The 19164-nt window shown below is 37.6% G+C and overlaps 1 protein-coding gene and 1 pseudogene across 1 annotated transcript in view; one reads left to right on the forward strand and one right to left on the reverse strand.

The window, feature by feature from the left end:
• SYNPR (synaptoporin) overlaps positions 1 to 19164 on the forward strand; it is a 293689-nt gene that overhangs the window by 213682 nt on the left and 60843 nt on the right. The gene's annotated exons all lie outside the window — the stretch shown is intronic.
• Positions 567 to 665, reverse strand: LOC121496342 (annotated as a pseudogene).

Below are 19164 nucleotides of genomic sequence, written 5' to 3' on the forward strand. Positions count from 1 at the left end.
CAGAAATAAAATAAAATAAAATTTTTAAAAAAAAAAAAGAAAGGAAGACAAATAGGGAGGTAAATAAATATGGGAATGTGGCAAATGTGACAATAAGTACATGCACTGAAAGGAATGATTTCATAGGGTGAGGTACAAACATCACAAAAACAACTTCTACTTCCTCGGATTTCACAAGTACAGCAGGGATCCTAGGTCTTTCAGAATCTTGGGAGATTTGTGAACCACTTGGCATACATTATGTCAAAATCAAAGTCCCAGATTAGAGGGAATTCCCAGAATCATTCATATTCTGTCCCTTTCAGTCATCCCTCTTCTCTGTAGGAGATACGTGGAGCAGGGGAGTGTAGGTTAATGGAAGCTTAGCAGAAGAAATACCTTCATCCTTTGCTTGGCAAGTTTGAACTCATCTATAATACACTATAATGTCAAGATTCCCCTGTCAAACCTTGAAATCTTTGATTTCTTGGTTTCAAATATCCAGAGGAAGGAATGGTCACACTTCACCTTGCACACACAGCCTTGTTCATGGAGGGCTTTAATAGTGTTTGCAGCCATGCTTATTTAACAAGGGGTTCTAAGTTATATGTCATCCTTACACAGGGGTCATGTTAATCTTCTCAGTATCCTTCCAATTTTAGTGTATGTGCTACCAAAGCAAGTACAAAGGGTTCTAAGTTGGACAAGAAAGAAAGACACGGTACTAAGGAAACGATCTGACCATTTAATAGTTATACTTAAGTGATATGGGAGCAAAACTAGGGTGATTTCTCCCACTTCCAAGGGCATTGCTAACTCCATTAGCCTAAGACCATTGCTGCTTAGTGTTTTCCCTTACACACACTTAAATTCAAATCATTGCCTTACCACCTACCAGCCTTGGGAAAGTTACCTAATGAATTAATATGTACTGAATGCTGACTGTATATGTGGTAGTGTCCTTATAGTGTTTTACATATGTGGACTTGGCCCACCCTCCCAACTCTATGAAGAAGAAATTATTATTAGTATTATCATTAGATATTGCTTAGGATCACATAGCAAGTAGGTGAAGCTGGAAACAGAGTCCAGGCTATTAGCCACAAAGCTCATATCTCATGCACAAAGCCATGGTGCCTCCAGAACAGCAAGTCAGTTTCAGCATTTATAAAAATGGGATGATGCTGACCATTCTTCAGGCAGCAGTAGGATTAAATAAGATTGCTTTTGGCAATCAAATAGTATCAAATAATAGGGTCTCTGCCCAAAAAAAAAGGGAATCTTTTTGGAAGAATCCACAGGTGTAGCAGTTAGCATCTGTACCACAGATGGTACAATTGTCACACACCACTGACCATGGCGAGTGAATCCACGTTGCTTTTTATTGATTCTCTTTTTCTCATCTTTCTGCCTTCTATTCTCTCTATATTACTTGCAAGTATCTGGTTAAGTAGGTTAAAATGATGGCATTCCATTCTCTCATGGTCTTCATTTCTCGCTATTTGGATCATTTTTAGTCAACAAATGAGTTGGCTTTCCCAAAACTACCTGCTTTGACATTTTTCGCTTGAATTGCAATATGTTCTTTCAAAGGTGAATGATCAGGAACTATTATCTGCAAGTCAACAATCCACTCAGAGGCAGAGAGCCAATGCAGTTTTGTTAGTTGCTTTAATTACTGTGTGTGTGCTTAGGTTTTTTGGATTGCTGTTATTCTTGTTGAAAGGAATTGAATGCACATAAGTAACTCTTCCACAGACATTGTTTGAGCCCTGCATAATGCAGGGCTAGCCGTGAGCAAAAAGCAAGGAACTATCAGATAAATCAGAACTGGGGTTAGATTCTAGCATGGAGCAGGTAGTAGGGTAAAGAAGATAGGCTGAGAAAGATACATAAGACAAAGAACTACCATTCATTAAAAAGGTGAAGGTAATGGGCTGTGGTGGCTTAGAGAGGAGAGAGGTTTTCCATCAAGAATGATCATGGAGGGCTTTTTGAAGATGGTGGCAATTGAATAGGACCTTGAAGGACATAGAGAATGTGGACTATGGTATAGTAAACCAGAAAGGATGAAGGACATTTCAGCTCTGCAGAACACATTTGGAAAATAGTATAGGACTATGGAGACTTTAAGAAGAAGGTTAATTTTTATAAAGAAAAAAAATGACCTAATTTGCTGAGGAAATAAATAAGGAATTAATCAGATTAACAGCTCTGAACTCATTTCTCACCATTCTTCTCTGGCTCACAATTCCTCCGATACACTACTACCTTGAGGCTTTGCACTTGCCATTCCCTCTGATCTGAAAACTTTTTCTAGGTTTTTGCTTGGCTGATTCTGCTTTGCTTTCACATTTCAGTTCAAATAACCTCTTTTAGAGAGAGCCTGACCTCTATGATGAGATTGCCCTCCCTCACTGCCCCATTCATGCCAACCACCCCCGTATCTACCTACACACATACACCTCCTCAGCAGTCACTTACTATGGCAGCATCCTTGTTTGTTTCATAGCACTTTCCATACTGTCTTGTTTAATACACTATGCCTGGCACAGAGAATCTCAATTCCAGTATATTTCTAACCCATGTATCTACATCACATCAAAATACTAGTTTTCATGCAATCCCAGAGACCTGAAACTCTTGGTTTTTCCTTCTATAACAATGAATGTGAAAATGCTTCCCTTAAAGCAGTGGTTCTCAGCCTGGTGCACGTTAGAATCACTGGAACTTTTGAAACCACAGATAATTGAGCCTTAACCCAGAATAATTAACACCGAATCCCTGCAGGTGAAGCTCAGGCCATGTCAATATATTGCTCCTTTGCTGGTTCTAGTGGACAGTCCCAATTAAGAACCAATGCTTTGAAAGGAGAATGCAAGAGCAGGCACCTTTACTGCTGGTAGTTCCTTTCTTGCCTGCTCTGGCAGGGTGGGAGTGAATACCAGGATCAGGGGCACAGGATTAGCCAGGTCCCAAACAAAGATACACAATCTGGAAATCAAAACAATATACATTTCCTTCATTCCACAAAAGATTAAGGCATGTCTACTATGTGCTAGGAACTGTCCCAAAGAAGTTCAGAGTTGAGTGAACCAAACATTGTGGTGGGCATTCTACCCTTTAGGTCCCACAGGATGCTAAACTTCTCTTGGAGACAGCACTGCTTGACTCCAGGGTTTGGTCGTGAACCAAGTAGGATATTCTAATTAAAATTCCAAAGGAGTATTTCCTCAAATCTTCACTTAACCAATGACGTTATTTCCCAGAGCGTAATAGCATGTTCCAGACGTGCCATTTCTTTCAGAATATGATTCAGAATCATTGCTTTTGTCAGAGACTCATCATGCTCTTTTTCTATGATTTCCTGTACTAGTACCCTTCCTATCCCTTGGTCTTCTCCAGCCACACTCTCCTCCATTCTCAGGACCCCGTAAGTTCTGCTTCCATATGGTTGCACAATTTGCCCTTCCTAGTATCTGCTCAAACATCATCTCCTCAATGAACCCCTCCCTGACCTCTTCATCTAAATAGTACCCTAATTCCTCTCCATCTCTTTGCCCTGCTTCATTTGCTTTATAGCATTTATATATTTATTGTTTATCTCTTCATTTTCTGTTTTCCCTAAGAGAACATAAGCCCAAAGAGAACTGGACCATGTCCTTCTCATTCATTGCCATATCCCCAGCATCTAGTACAGTGCCTGGTACATAATAGATGTCCCATAAGTATTTGCTGAATGAATGAATCTTTAATGAATGAATTTAATAAGGTTTTATTCTCATCGTATTCATACTTGTGGTTATCTTCTATTGAGGGCAAGTTGATACTAGGTTTACAATTAGAGGTAAATGGACTGCTTCTTAAGTGAGTTATTATAAGAAACAAGGGAATCAATATAAAGAAAAATATTAAATAAATAGAAGCATGAGTGGTTCATAGATGTGGCATAACTTGTGATAGTGATAAGAGAGGGGCTGACATCTGGGAAACCCTGGTCTAGCGCAGATCGGGAAACAAAGAGGAAAGAACACGCCTGGAAGTAAGGGGAACACCATCCAGTCATCCAGATCAGGATGCTGAATGATAGATGTCACCTACCCCTAGTTGCAATCTTTTGCTGTGTTGAGGCACCATTCAGCTATGTGCTCTACACAGTGTGGGGGGAAGCATGATTGAGAATCCGTTTCCATCTTCAAAGTGTGAACCTCAGAGATAACCATGGGCACTATGATGATAGAAATCAAAATGTGATAAATATAAGAAAGGCCGATAAAAGCCACAAAAGAGCAGCATTTGTTTCTCCAGGGAAAATCAGGAAATTTTTCTCAAAAAAATGACAAGTTTGACAGGACCTTGAAAAAATGGGTGACTTCAGTAGGCAGAAATGGGGGCTAAGGAATTCCAGAAAGAGGGGACAGCTGGAGTAAAGCCAGACAGAATAGAAGCAGCAAAGAATTTGGGGAAAGGAGATCACAGAGCACTATGGGGGGAAAAAAAAGTTTGGGCTTTCCTGGAAAACTCATGTAGCACTTCCTGTTTGCTGGCGTTCATTTATTATTGCGTCCATGTCCTCACAAAAAGGAGCTTCCGGAAGGTATTTCTGCTTCCAAACAACTGATCTCAAATCCTTTTTCTTTCTAGAATGAAAAAATCTGGAAAACCCCATCCTACCATTTCCATTGTAAGCACATAGGCAGCAATCAACTGCTGCTCTATATTTGCATTAAAAGGATGCCTGACCTTGATTAAAAACTCCAGGGAATGGTGGCATTGCTTGCCAGAGTTCTGAACAGCCCTATGGATAGAGAACTGCTCTCCATCAGCACCAAAAATCCAAATAAATCTACCCTCAGAACTATCAAGAGCCCAACCAAAGCAAAAAGGCTCCTAATGCAGTCCTTCATCCTTGAAAAAGAGATTTCCCCTAATAGCCAAGTCCATAAGCCTTCCTGCTTCCTCTCCCAGCAACCTCCTGATGTGTAATTAATCTCCTTTGCATGGCTGTATCCTGCTACTTTGCAATATTACGCCCCCCATGTGTGAAGCTCACGACCTCAGTGTCCATTTTTTAAAAGTTAATATGATTTAATGTGGCACTCTATCTTCCCAAGAGTTAACATCCCACTTAATTTTATCAGAGGTCTTTGTCTTGAGTTACAGCCTGGAAGAGATTCTAGGGAAGACTTTATGATATTAAATAATATATAGAGAAATGAACCACCCTTCCCAGTGGTTCAGAAGCTCTTGCTGGTCCCTAGCTCCCTTCCTACATGCTTAATATCTGATTTTGATTTTGAGAAAAAAAAATCCACTTGAAAAATAACAGCAGGAGAGAAATATTCTCTCTCCCAACCATCCCTCCCTCTCTCTCTCTGAATTAAAAAAAAAAAATCCATGGAGTCTCCCTCTTGATCTCCCTTTGTCATTAACATCTCATTTTATTTATTTATTTATTTATTTTTAAAATATTTTATTTATTCATAGAGAGAGAGGGGGGTGGAGGGCAGAGACACAGGCAGAGGGAGAAGCAAGCTCCATACAGGAAGCCCGACATGGGACTCGATTCCGAGTCTCCAGGATCACACCCCAGGCTGCAGGCGGCGCCAAACTGCTGCGCCACTGGGGCTGCCCTAGCATCTCATTTTAAACCAAAGTGTGTTTCACAGAATGTTAATGGCTGTTACACAACCTCAATTTGAAGCCAAATAAACTTTTGGGAAAACTGAGTTAAACAGTTTAGTAGGTATATTTACTGAGGTCAGGTAATAAAGCCTTTAATGGTGACTCGGATCTATTAATATTCAAGAGAGCTGTGTAATTTGTAGCATTTCCCAAATTTAGTGTTTCCATGGAACCCTTTTTTGATATAGTGTCTGGAGAGACATGAGTTCATCAACTAGTGTTGAAATAGCAAAAAGAGGCCTGTCTCTATGACAGATGCTCAGATGTTTCCCCAGAAATTGCAACTCCCAGGGCAGTTAGGATTGCTGCCTGAAAAACCACAAGGAAGGTCAAGTCACAGGAGTGGTGTTCAACTGGGAGGAGAGGTAGGAGGTCTCCTCACAATTTCCATTCCACCTTCTCTCCAATTTTCTCATGTATATAATGGAGAGTAATAATACCTACCTCTTAGAATTGTTAATAGAATTGTTCAGATGACTAATTTGGAATAATTTAAGTAAAAATTCTCAGCAACATAGCAGAAGGTAAGCATACATTCAGTTAACAGTAGCTGGTATCCCAAGGTCCTCTAGGGAGGTAAAATTTTCTCAAATTTTACCATGCATATAATCTCATTGGAGTTTGTTACAATGAAGATTCTGATTTAGGAGGTCTGGGATGGGGACTGAGATTCTGTGATCTGATGCTCCTAGTTTAAGGACTATAATTTGAGAAGTAAGCCTTTCAGAGATACAAAAAAAATAAATAAAACAGAGTCACCACTTTTAAAGTTATAGTACAGAGAGAAATTAGACATGCAGTGAACTAGCTTAACGGCAAGTAGAGGCTGGTACAAAGACACCACTTGGGAGGACAAGGCTATTCTCACACTAGTTCACACTTGCTTTAGAGGGGAGTCAAAGCTGACTTTGAATGATGAGTAGGCAAGGAATTCTGAGGCCTGGCTGTGCCAGAAAGGAAACACATTCATGGAGGTAGGAAAGCATATGGTTAACTTAGGAGATGCTCATAGTTCTAGGGAACCCTGAGCCTAGTGGTAAGGAGGGGGAGGCAGGTGTACAGTGCTCCATGAATCTGCACATCTGTGTCACAAGTGTCAACAAAGCATGGGATAAGAGAGTTATAAGCAAATGTATTAGTTTTCCAGAGCTGCTGTAACAAAATCCCACAAACTGAGTGTATTCAAACAACAGAAATTTATTATCTTACAGTTCTAAAGTCTAGATATCTGAGATCCAAGTGTTAACAGCACCATGCTCCCTCTAAAAACTGCAGGGGAATCATTCCTTGACTCTTCCTAGTTTCCAGTGGTTGATGGCAGTCTTTGGCATTCCTTGACTTGCAGCTGCCTCACTCCAGCCTCTGCATCCCTCATCCTGCAGTGTTCTTCCTATATATTTCTGTTTTCATATGGCCATCTTCTTATGAGGACACCGGTCATATTGGATTAGGGGCCCAACCTAATCTAGGCTGACCTCATCTTAACTAGTTTCCACAGAAGGTCATATTCTGAGGTACTGGTGGTTAGGTCTTCAACATATATATTTTTGGAGAACACAATCCAACCCATAATAGCAAATCCAAATTCACTCATTAGGAGTGGGCCAAGCAATCTCCTATGCCCTGTGAGATAAACTTTAAAAGTAGCCTTTTTCCCAATGAGCACTGGGAACAATTGAAGGGTCATAGGTCTGAAGATCCTCTGCCTCTTCCATGTTCACCCTTTTCTTGTGTATGACAAGGATCTTTAGGACATTCTGAGGGTCACTGAATTAAGCAGAAAATTCAGGACACTGATGATGGAAAAATAAGGGCAGCATTAGTCTTCCTAATGAAGACTTCTTTACTTTTTCTGCCTATTTCTATAGGAATGTTATGTCATTCCCAAGGAGCTTCTGGGAATTTTAACCCTCACAGGTTCCTCACTAATGTGTACACATAACAGATTTCAATAAAACAAGGATTTCCAAGGTCTTTCTCCCCAGGTGAATAAGAAGCAGTGACCTTCCGTTCTTTCTCTTTTCTCTTGCCTGATGGAATACTAATGTAAATACTGTCCAGAATGTGTGTTTTGTAGGCAGGCAGAGGGGTTATTGTACTACTTGTTTGATCAAATTAAACCACTCTTTTAAAAAAAAAAAAGAACTTTAAAAAAATAAGTGGCTTTTCCTCTCTCAATTATATTTTCTCTGGCTGGATAGATGAATTCGTTGTCACCTAGGTACACAACATTTTGTGTTCCAAATAACACTGCTCCCTCACATCTTAGAGGTTACCAGCATGAAAGGAGCATTTCACACAAAACCCCTACAAGTATGGCCACGAACAGTAATAAGTTTTTCAAGCCTGTTCTGTCAGACTGAATGTCCATCCTAGATTAATTCCGAGTATTCTTTCTCTGCTAAAATGAAACAGAAAGTTGGCTTCACTATGTGGGCAGAAAAAAAGGAAGATGTGGACATAAAAGAATATGAAATGAGTATCTTTTTCAAGGTAGATGAAAACAAGTTGCAGATCTCCATTTAAAGAAAATAAGCCCAAGCAGTTCATTGGAGCTGATATTTAAAGCCTGCTAAGAAACAATGGCCCCAATCTAGGCCATGATCATTGTCATTTAGTCCCACTGACTAAAAAGATGCAAACACTAGACTCCAGACATATTAGGTACAGAACAGCAAGGTTTAACATCCTTTTTTTCTCACTCCCATCCTAAGCATTTTAGTACATTGCCCAAGAAGACATAAACCTTGGAAACTGTAATATGCCATGCTAGGAGAAAATAAACTAACTTTTACAGGTCAGGCTTAATTTTGCAAACTCCATTTCATGGAGATAATTGGCCACTGGGCACTTACAGGAGGATTAGTTAGCTTGAAATTTCATCTCCTCCCCCTGAAATCTTCCCCAATCCTTCCAGTCTGAATTAATCTTCCCTCCTTTGTGCTCCTAGAGCACTTGATCTGTACCTCAATTATAGCTCTTATCACAGTCTCTGTGGCATTATTGTTATTTCTGTGGGCCTTATCTTCTCTAGTAGACTCCAGGCTGTCTAAGGAACAAGACTCTGCCCTAGTCATTTTTGTATTTCTAGCATCTAGGACAGGGCATAGCAGTTCCTCAACAGATATTTATTGAAGAACTAACAGATGAAAGCAGGAGAAGGATTTTGTGATTTTCTCTATCATTATCAAATGTTACTCTCTCCTATCCTACAAGGTCTTAATAAATCCTTTGAAGAAGAGTTCTGGAATGCTTAAGAGAGTCTGAGACTTAAAAGCAATAGGAGACTTTCAAGAGAATTTAAGGGTGAGCCTTTAGGGGAGATTAAAGAAGTCAACAGATACATATGGAAAACTCACTTGCAGAGCCCTACTTCTTTAGGAGGGTATGAGAATGGGCAAGCCTGGAGGCAGACTCTGTATCACTAAGAGTTCTTGAAGTTGCAAGTTACAGGACCTGCCTTTGAGTAACAAAAGTGAAATCATTTATTGGAAGGACATAGGAAAGTTCACATAAAGAAGGGGAACACTCAGTAACTGGGCTTTAAAAATACAGGAAATTGGGCAGTCCAGGGTACATATATAGTAAAAATTAAGGGGTAGCTTTAATTCATAATTCAGTTCATAGGCATGATTCAATTCAGCCCTACATTTCATCCTTTCATCATGTCATTCGAGGTCCAAAATCCAGAAAAATAATCTAGTTGGTAAGTTGAATCATATACACTTACCTCTTTGCTTGGGAACATCCCTTCATAAAAGGACAATCTCCCAAATGTTGTGACTCCCCGAAAAAAAATCAAGCTGCTATTAGCAAAAAAGGAAAAATGAGTGCTTGACAACCAAAACACAGCTAATGTCTATTACAGCTTCCCTTGAAAAGTATCCACATTAGAAAACTACTTTAAGTAAAGGATAAAACTAGTGGGAAAGATGAGACAGTAGAACACTTTAATTTATCAGTAGATTAGAGCTGAAATTCAAGTACAACACATTTTGACATGTGCTGTCAAATATTTTATCCACCATGTATATTGCCCATGTATTTTAGGAGTTTTTACCCCATTGAATTGCTTAGAAAGCGATTTTTTAATAGAAAGATGAACAACCTTGGAAGAAGTCACAAATAATGAGTACATTAGAAATTAAGGTAACTGAATTTCTGTCAATCCTTTTTTCCTACTTTCTCATGTGAGTTTGGAACCAAGTTACTGCTAGGAGGAAAAATTAACAATTTTTTTCGTGAACTAGAACTCTAGGAATTACTTATTGTCCTCTTCCAGTTTCTTGCTTTAACACCTGAAAACTACATTTTGTCAACAGACACTTTTGAACATTTCCTACTAACACTAATGGCCAAAGCTTTTTTTTTTTTTTTTTTTTTTTTAAGTAGGTTCTAGGAGAATATGAAGAATCTCAATACTTTCCTTATTGTTCCAGTCCAGGATGTTAAACCTAATGATGGTTTATTAGTCCAAGCTTTTTAAGTGCTTCTGTGTATCACATGCTCTACAAAAATCTTTACATGTGTTTCTCATTTAACATTTATAAGAACTCAATGAGAGTATACTCTTGGTATTAGGAAACGAGGAGTCAAAGAAACTATGAAACTTGCCCAAGGGTGCACAGCCAGTAAATGACAGAACTAACGTAAAATGCTTAAAATATTGATGTAGAAAACGAATACACTACACATACATCCATATATGCAGTTATAGACATAGCTATTAACCTTAAAAATTAATTTCTGAAGAATTTAGATTACCTATCCTTACAAAGGGTAAGTCCTCAATAAATGTATACTAAAGGCAGGAATTTATAATGTGATTCTAAAAATATGACTTCCAGGAAATTTTTGTGGGTAAGGAAAAAGATCCATCAGCATAAAAGAGCTTTTTAAATAGAATATGATGATCTGTTACTCCTTCTACTGACTCTGAAAATGATTATCAGTTGGTAAATTCAGAGAGAAAAATAACTGATTAAATTTTTTGACCCTTGGGTCTTTTATCCCTTGAATAGCTTATTAAATGCAGTGGTGGAATGTATTTCTCTATTTTAAAAAATCAGAAGAAAATGTAGTTGATATTGGCATACAGGTAAACATGTAGAGCAATGGAATAGAATTGAGAGTACAGAAATAAACCTTGACATATATGATCAATTGGTTTTCAACAAGGGTGCCAGTCATAGTAGTGGAGAAAAAAATAATCTTATCAACAAATGATGCAGGGACAACTGAATACCTGCATGCAGAAGAATGAAGTTGGACCGCTCCCGCATATTGTATATAAATATTAACTCAAAACAGATCATAGACCATTTAAAATCTAAAACTACAAAACTCCTAGAAGAAACCACAGGAATAAATCTTTATGTACTTTACTTAGCAGTGGTTTCTTAGATATGACATTGACAGTATAAGCAATAAAAAAGTAGATAAATTAAATTTTATCAAAAAAAATTTTTAAACCCTGTGTTTTAAGGGATACTATCAACAAAGTGGAAAAAATAAAATTTGAATAGCTTAGATATGTATACTATCTGACAAAGCATAGTAACTGACACCTCTTATTATATTTAATGAATTATATAGACTATCAGACTGAACAACATGTTCTTGAGTAAAAAGCATCATAATCTTATAAAGAATTGAGTGATTTTTTTTTCTTACTGTGAATCACAACTTTTTCAGGAAAGAAGTTCAAACTTAAAGTCCCGTAATTATTTTCTAAGTACTGTTATCATCTTTGGCATAAATGTATGTCTCTTAAATACTATTATTTTGAAAAAATAAAAACATTTATTTGAAGTTTGAAAATAAATAAAAGTGAAAAGACAACCCACAGGATGGGGAAAAAATCTTCTAAACTACGTATTTAAAAAAGGACTGTATCCAGCATATATAAAGAACTCTCTCTCTACAAAATTCTCTCTGTATAAAGAACTCTAACAACAACAAGAAGATATCTCAGTTTTAAAATGACTAAAGGACTTAAATAAACATTTATCCAAAGAAGACATGCAGATAGCCAAAAAGTACATTGAAATATGCTCATCTTCACTAGTCATTCAGGAAATGTAAATCACTACAATGAGCTATCACTTCAACTCCATCAGGATGGCTGAAATAAAAAAGACAACGAAAATAACAAATATTCACAAGGATGTGGAAAAATTCAATCTTTCCTACATTGCTAGTAGAATTATTAGTCATTCATCCACTATGGAAGACAGTTTTGCAGTTTCTCCAAATGTTAAACATATGATTACGTTAATGTTAAACCATATGATCCAGCAATTACACTCCTAGGTGTATACCTAAGAGAAATGAAAACATACATACACACAAAAAACCTATATACAAATGTTCCTAGCAGCATTATTCATTATAACTCAAAACTGGAAACAACCCAAATGTCCACCAACTGATGAATGAATGGATAAATAAAGTGGTATATCCATAGAATGGAATATTATTCAGCAATATAAAAGGAGTGACATGTTCAACAACATGGATGAACCCTGAAAACATACTAAGTGAAACAGGACAGTCACAAAATACCATGTTTTGTATGATACCATAAATATCTATATTACACAAATTCATAGAAACAAAGCAGATTAGTAATTTTCAGATGTTAAGGGATAGGAGGAATGGAATGTGACTGCTAATGTGTATAAGGCTTCTTTTGGGGGTGATAAAAATATTCTGAAATTAGATAGTGTTATAGGTTGCTTTGTGAATATACTAATCACTATAAATATATTAAAAACCACTGAACTATACACTTTAAAAGGATGAACTTTATGGTAGTATATTATAGTTAATTATATTTCAAAGTTGTTGCTTAACCCTAAAAACTATGGTCAGGTATTATCTCTCTGAAATGATAAGTTTGTGGAATGACTTATAGTTCCCCAAACTTGCTATTTTCATACATTTTTATAACTATCCATCACACTACCCTTCATATTCAAACTTTTACCCTCTCTCCTATTCCCACTCTAACTTTTTTCCTGCCATGCAAATGTCTTATTTGTATTTCATGAATTGGCTCACATTTCATATCTACTATGAAATCTCCCTGAATCCCTTGTTCCACCTTGTGCTGCATTTATCTGAAGAGTCACCAGAACTCTATACACAGCTTCATTCTAGCAGATATCATACTCCATGGTATGTTTATGTGCTCTCTACCCACTAATGTGTAAGTTTCCTTGAAGCATTTATCCTTGTGTTTTGAGGTATGACACATGGTATCTCACACATGGTGTATGCTTAGAAATGTTTATTGAATGAATGAAGGAATGCTTAAAGACATAAAACTAAAGAATATCTCCTAGGTGAAAGGAGATTTCATCTAGGAGATGTCAGGACATTTTCTTATTGTAGACAATGTCTTAGATTTAAATCTTAAATACTTTTGTGTGTTGAATTTAAACTAACAGTGGAAATCAGTTCTATAATGAATAAATATTTGCCATCTAGATATGAGATGCTAACTCAATCCTTAGGATAAACTGAGCTTCCTAAAAGAAACAAGTAATTCTTGCCACGTGGAATACTCTTGCACAATTAACAAGTTATATTGCAGGATCCTAAGACATTTCACTGGAGCATGTAGCCTTGGTTGTCAGTAAACCCAAGATATTTTAAGAGTTGAATCAGGGTCTCTTGTGAAGGGAAACAGAGCTTCTGGTGAATAACTTTTATCCAGATTACTGTCCTTCCAAAACAATATCTCCCTGCTCAACTACTTAAGCTTACTATGGTTTGAAACACCTGAATAAGATTATTGGGACACCTGAGTGACTCAGTGGTTGAGCGTCTGCCTTCGGCTTAGGGCATGATCCTGAGATCCTGGAATCGAGTCCCACATTGGGCTCCCCACAGGGAGCCTGCTTCTCCCTCTGCCTGTGTCTCTGCCTGTCTCTGTGTGTCTCTCATGAATAAATAAATAAAATCTTTTTAAAAAGATTATATGGACAAAAGGATTAAGAACTTACAGTGAGTTTTAATCTGTAAGACTTGATGCACAAATCCAAATACTTAAGCAGTCGATGGCATCCAAGAGATAGGAAACCACCGTCAGTGAAAAAAAAAGACCAAAAAAATCTCTTATATCGAGTTTACATTATAGAAGGTGAGATATAAGGGAAAACATAAGGGGGTAGTAATTCTAAGCAGAAAGAAGCATTAGTGTAAAAATGAGAATATCTTGAATTAAAGAGGCTAGGGTGATAATGGACATTAAAGAGCAGTATGATAACTAATATTCCCTGCTATAGACAAACTTATTGGTCACAGTTCATTCCCTCACCCCAACAGTATTTGCTCCCTTCACCCTGAGGCCCAGAATGATCATGCATGAAGCAGAGCTACTGCAGCCATGTGTAGACTCATTGTAACAGTAGGTAGTGATGGTTTTAAGTCACTGAGTTTGGAGGTGGTTTATTATGTGGTATTAGCAATAGTTAACTGATACAGTCTTCAATCTTAATCTTACACATTATTAGTATATCTTTCTATTGTTCACTTTTTAAAATACTATCTTGTTTATATATTCTGCAGTTGTCAAATCATTTTTGGAAATGGCAGTTTACTTGTAAATCATAAAACAAACATGAGTCTAACTATCTGTATTTGGAAAGAGTAAACCTCATCTGGCCAGATTCCTGATTTTGTTCTATCCATTTGTTTAGTTGAAAGAAAGCAAAGGCCTTTTCTCTCTTATCCACTTCTGCACCAGGACATCTGTTTTTTCAATAACAAGGTGTGAAGTTTTTGTAGTATTGAAAAAAATACACAATCCTGTAGCTTGTAGTTTATATTTTGGCATCTTTGTGTGTTAGTAGTAATCATTCAATAGATGGGTGATTCCTCAACAAAGTAAAATCCACCAAGTGAAGTGTGAAGTCACTTTTATAAATAAACCCACTTTATGCCTCATTTTCACAAGTTACAATTTCGAGGCTTAATTTTCCAAAAGAAGTTCAAGCTTTCATGTGTATCCCAAATTTGAACCTAATAGCAATGTAAATAGCAAATTAATCTCATCAGCTGTGATGAGAAATATGATAGAGCTTCCTTCTCTTGAATTTAAATACTAAAGTTTTTCTCAAAATATATCATTTATTCGCTAAGCAGTTTGGATGTCAGGTTACAAAACATGCCAAATGATCCAGAGCTACAAAAAAATGGGTGTGACCTGTCCTAAATAAATATATCCTGAGAAATAACTTTCATAATTGAGACTGTTGGGACTTATGTTAATTTAGATTCTCCCAAGACAGACCTTAAGACAAAGACTTGGTACAGGAAACTTATGTGTGAGGTGATCCCAGGAGGCCCAAGGGAAGAAGCAGGCAAAGTGAGATAGCAGAGAGAAATATCAGAAAGAGAGAGGAAGGAAGGAAGGAACGAAGGAACGAAGGAACGAAGGAAGGGAGGGAGGAATGGAAAGAAGGAAAGGAGGGAGAAGAAAGGGAGGACAAACACTAGCCAGTCACAATGGGAAACTGAGGCTCAGTCCTGCTGGAGATCCTCTGAAAAACTGTGCAGAATACACCCAAGAATCCTAAGACCAGAGGGCAGGGAAGCAATAGCATTTACCCACTGACTTTCATCCCTCAGTAATTGAAGGCTGCATCCAAGGGTTTAATTCCCACATACCTCCAACTGTGCCTGCTTGCAGCAGAGAAGCCTTCTTTGGCCAAAGAAGGCCCTCAGACTGAGAGAAGAGGTTAGGTGGGAGGTTTATCAACATCTGCAACAGCTATCTAAAGTCAGGTGGGCAAGGAAACATGGTGCAGGACATCACCCATGTCTGCTACAGGAGCACAACTGTTTATTCCATCATATATAACCATAGTCAATATTCACTGAGCACTTATTCTGTACCAGGCACAATTCTAAGCCTTTTATGGCTATTATTTAGTATTTGCAACAACCCTGTGAGGGAGATACTATTACTGTCATCCTCTACAGACAAGGAAATTAAGTTTGCCAAGGTGACAAAGCATGTAAATGGTGGAGATTTGAATGTGAGCAGTCTGATTAAAGAGCTCTGTTCTAAAACACTCTATTCATGAAGGCAAGACATAGAAAACCAAGGCACTGATAACTCAAAGATGAGGGAAATACATCCCCAAGGCATGTAATCCTTGGGGAAGCCTCCATGAAAGAAATGCACCTGAGTAATACTTTAAGACTAATTAAGTAGAAAAGTGCAAAAAAGAAATGAACCCGTGCATGATAAGATGGAGAAAGAGGAAGGTGGAAGGAGGCTATAACATAATGGACATGAATTCAACAAAATATCAATATTAGAGTATACACATACGTGGTCCTTATTATAATGATAGGCATATATATTACTGCATGTAGCTCTATGTTTGTTCATTCATCAAATATGTGTTGAGCCTCTGTATCATACTTGGCATGGGAGATATAAAGATTAGAAAAAGAAAAAAACAGGCATGATGTTCTAGGGAACAGACCTATACAGTATATTTGTATTGTTTCCGTTTTCTAGTACTGGAATCCTTTTTCTCAGTGAAGAATCCATTCAGTGATGTTTGTGTGGAGTGCCACCTCCTCTTACATCCTACACTCTTACACACACACTCACACATATGCATGCACATACTCACACACATGCATGTGTGCACACATATACACACACATCACATACACCCTGAGCACCTGAGGACAACCTGACCAATTACAGCACCCATTCCCTTGGCCTCAGTATTTGGTTTAGATATTTGGCCTTGTGACCTATTTTGGATTTTTCTATTGAAGCTGAGGGTTGGCCTCTAATGATCAGGGATACTAAGCTGATAAGGTAAGAGTGTGAGGCTGTCATCTTGCCCAACCATTTAGGGAAACCCAAACAGGCAAGCAGATTTGAGGAATGGACCGTGTCCTGCCAGTATTTTTTTAACTCTTGGAGTCAACTTGATAGTAAATAAGAGATAAATCTTATCTCAAATTTCTCAGAAGAAACCCCCTTAATTGTACATGGAGAAAGGAAGGGAGATTGGTTAAGTGAGCTCTTCTTAACATGGTTTCTTATAAGATGACCAACCAAAGATACAGGATTACAAGCTATTTTCCTAGTCAATCTGTAGGACACAAGGATGCGTGAGTCCTTTCTACTGACTGCATCATTTACAGGTCATCAGATCCACTGAATCTTTACATAAGTGGGATTCTGAAATAGTTGTGTAGATTACAAATAGAGTTTTGAATAGGTTAATTTTTCTTTGATTGAAAGAGCCAAACCTATTGAGTACTAAATCCTGCTAATTATAACCCCCTTTTATAAAACTCTTTCTCTTCTCACTCATTCTCCTAATCTACTTTGGTTCATGTTCCTTGGCTCCAGATCCAGACTATGAATGTTGGCATAGGTTGGCCAAATGTGAAATTTCTTTCACAAGATTTAGGAGCCCAGAGAAGCTAAACATAGAAATGCAAAGTTAAAAATACTTTCAGAAAAGCATGTTTTTGAATCAAGCAGCATATCCAGTGTCCTGATATAAAATAACTACCTTCTCGAGAGGGTACTTGGAATGAAAATATAAAAACTAGAGAAATGGTATGAGGTAACAGCAAAGAGGGAGGGTAAATAGAAGAGAGAAGAAAAAAATGGATTTTATCAAACTTTGATATGCCAGTGGGCATATTTTGCAGCCGATGCTTGTCCAAGATAAAGGATGAAATGGGCCTCTGTTCTGAGTGCTCTCGTCACTTGTAAAGCAGCTAGATTAAAGTCAATTGAATGATAAATGCTTTTGAGCACGTGTAATGTGCAGACACTGTGCTAGGTTCTAGGAACACAATAAGGAACTAGAATCTCTTTGTCTCTTTCTCCACATATTTTCTTCGGTATTGGCCTCTTTGTCCTGGAGTAAGATCCAATATGCCTGTCTAATTTTTAAGCTCAAGAGATAAAACATGACAACTTATAACGTATAGATCTGATGCTCAAACCTGAAAATCAAGGAATTGTTTAGAAAAGGAAAAACAGGTGCCAAGTAAGCAAAAATATCAGATGTCCACTACATGGGGATACCCAGACAACATTTGCTCCTATAGGGGAGCTTCCCACCTGTAGACCACAGTATGTGACTCCCTTTGGGGGATGAGATAAAAGATAGAGAAGTGTTTATAGTAGATAGGTGGTGTTTATAGTGGATAACCATTGCAATAGAACATCTAAGTCTGACAACTCTTGTCCTACCTCTAGCCTGAGGGACCCTGAGAAGTGAAATGTCAAAGACCAGGGAACATTCACAATCTGATATAGGCTTCTTCTTTCTGGATATGCATGGACAGTTAGCAGGCTAGACAATATCTAGGTAGCGCCATCTGCAATTCAGACATGAGCCTTTATTCAGGTTTTGCTACGGACGGGGAGCTGAATTACACTCTTTGATGATAATAAGAAAACTATTGTTTAGTGTGATACTTGCATGCAACAGCTACTCAATAAACATCTGTCAAATGAAAGCACTGCCTGTGTAAAATGGTGAATTAGGCCATGCATGACCATATTACTTGAATTACTAAAAATGGGCTTGAGAAAGATGAAATAATTTAGGGAGGGTGAAAAGTCATTACCTAGAGTAGTTATTCTCAAATGTTAAGTCCCAAGACCCCTCTACATTCTTAAGAATGATTGACTACTACGAAGAGTTTCTTATTTGTGTGGATTGTATCTATGACTATTTACCATATTAGAAGTAAAAACTGAAAGATTTGTAAAATATTAGAATATGCAAGTAGACATTCCATTAGTCATCAGAACAAAGACTACACCCCACAACCTGCTGCTTCTAGAAAACTCTACTGCACACTTGTGAAAGAATGAGTGTAAAAGGACAAATAGCATATTAGTGTTTTGGTTTGAAAATAGTATTGCTCTGGTGGCCTCCCTGCAAGGGCTTCAGAGTCCTCACAGGTCTCTGAACCACAGTTTGAGGAATTCTGATCTAAAATTTTTAGAAACATTATTTCTAAGAAGTTAAATAAAAATTACTTGCAAGGCTTATTTGTAGTCTATGTTCACACAGTTTACACCTTGATTTTTAGCTAGATTGAGCTTCTGTTCTCTTCCCTTCAAATATTCCATGAATCAAAAGGAAATTTAATCATAGAAGAGTTTTTGTTTTTTATTTCTTTTGGGATTTTCCCAGTAATTAAGTGCCATTTTTCTGTTTAAGACCTTTTTTACTCTTCTATGAAATATTGGTGTCTTTTCAATCAAATCCTTGCTAGACCTTGCATAGAACTGCCTTTCATTTAAGATTGGTCTGAACCAGGGTGATTTCTCAGAGGCAGAAGTTCAGGAGACTAGCTTGGATAAGAAGGAAGAGGTTAAGCTGACAAAATGGAGGATTACCTGAGACCAGAAACATGTATCTAGAATCCCAACAGATGAGGGAAGGAAGCCACTTTCCTTTCCTTTTCCCAGACAGCTTGACTTAAGTC

This window comes from Vulpes lagopus, chromosome 7 (assembly GCF_018345385.1).
Source record: "Vulpes lagopus strain Blue_001 chromosome 7, ASM1834538v1, whole genome shotgun sequence".
Lineage (NCBI taxonomy): Eukaryota > Metazoa > Chordata > Mammalia > Carnivora > Canidae > Vulpes > Vulpes lagopus.